The sequence below is a fragment of the Bison bison genome, unplaced genomic scaffold, assembly GCF_000754665.1.
Source record: "Bison bison bison isolate TAMUID 2011002044 unplaced genomic scaffold, Bison_UMD1.0 scf7180017864525, whole genome shotgun sequence".
NCBI lineage: Eukaryota > Metazoa > Chordata > Mammalia > Artiodactyla > Bovidae > Bison > Bison bison.
The window spans coordinates 8,781,276-8,782,904 of NW_011495076.1; positions in this window are offsets into that span (position 1 = coordinate 8,781,276).

The window sequence follows — 1,629 nt, forward strand, 5'->3', positions numbered from 1 at the left end:
CTTTTCCTATTTGGAACCAGTCTGTTGTTCCATGTCCAGTTCTAACTGTTGCTTCCTCACCTGCATATAGGTTTCTCAAGAGGCAGGTCAGGTGGTCTGGTATTCCCATCTCTTTCAGAATTTTCCACAGTTTATTGTGATCCACACAGTCAAAGTCTTTGGCATAGTCAATAAAGCAGAAATAGATGGTTTTCTGGAACTCTCTTGCTTTTTCCATGATCTAGCGGATGTTGGCAATTTGATCTCTGGTTCCTCTGCCTTTTCTAAAACCAGCTTGAACATCTGGAAGTTCATGGTTCATGTATTGCTGAAGCCTAGCTTGGAGAATCTTGAGCATTACTTTACTAGCGTGTGAGATGAGTGCAATTGTGCGGTAGTTTGAACATTCTATGAGATTGCCTTTCTTTGGGATTGGAATGAAAACTGATCTTTTCCAGTCCTATGGCCACTGCTGAGTTTTCCAGATTTGCTGGTATATTGAGTGCAGCACTTTCACAGCATCATCTTCCAGGATTTGAAATAGCTCTACTGGAATTCCATCACCTCCACCAGCTTTGTTCATAGTGATGCTATCTAAGGCCCACTTGACTTCATATTCCAGGATGTCTGGCTCTAGGTAAGTGATCACATCATCATGATTATCTTGGTCGTGAAGATCTTTTATGGACAGTTCTTCTGTGTATTCTTGACACCTCTTCTTAGTATCTTCTGCTTCTGTTAGGTCCATACCATTTCTGTCCTTTATTGAGCCCATCTTTTCATGAAATGTTTCCTTGGTATCTCTAATTTTCTTGAAGAGATCTCCAGTCTTTCCCATTCTGTTGTTTTCCTCTATTTCTTTGCATTGATCACTGAGGAAGGCTTTCTTATCTCTCCTTGCTATTCCTGGAACTCTGCATTCAGATGCTTATATCTTTCCTTTTCTCCTTTGCTTTTCACTTCTCTTCTCTTCATAGCTATTTGATTGTCAAAAAGCTTTTTATTTTTCCATCAATTTTGAATGAGATCCTTGCTGGGTACAGTAATCTTGGTTGCAGATTTTTGCCTTTCAGTACTTTAAATATATCCTGCCATTCCCTTCTGGCCTACAGAGTTTCTGCTGAAAGTTCAGCTGTTAAGCATATGGGGTTTCCCTTGTATGTTACTTGTTGCTTATCCCTTACTGATTTTAATATTCCTTTTTTGTGTTTAGTCTTTGTTAGTTTGATTATATGTGTCTTGACATGTTTCTCCTTGTGTTTATCCTGGATGGGACTCTTTGTGCCTCTTGGACTTGATTGACAATTTCCTTTTCCTAGTTGGGGAAATTTTCAACTATAATCTCCAAACATTTTCTTCTTTTTTTTTTTTAATTTTATTTTATTTTTAAACTTTACATAATTGTATTAGTTTTGCCAAATATCAAAATGAATCCACCACAGGTATATATGTGTTCCCCATCCTGAACCCTCCTCCCTCCTCCCTCCCCATACCATCCCTCTGGGTCGTCCCAGTGCACTAGCCCCAAGCATCCAGTATCGTGCATCGAACCTGGACTGGCATCTCGTTTCATACATGATATTTTACATGTTTCAATGCCATTCTCCCAAATCTTCCCACCCTCTCCCTCTCCCACAGAGTCCATAAGAC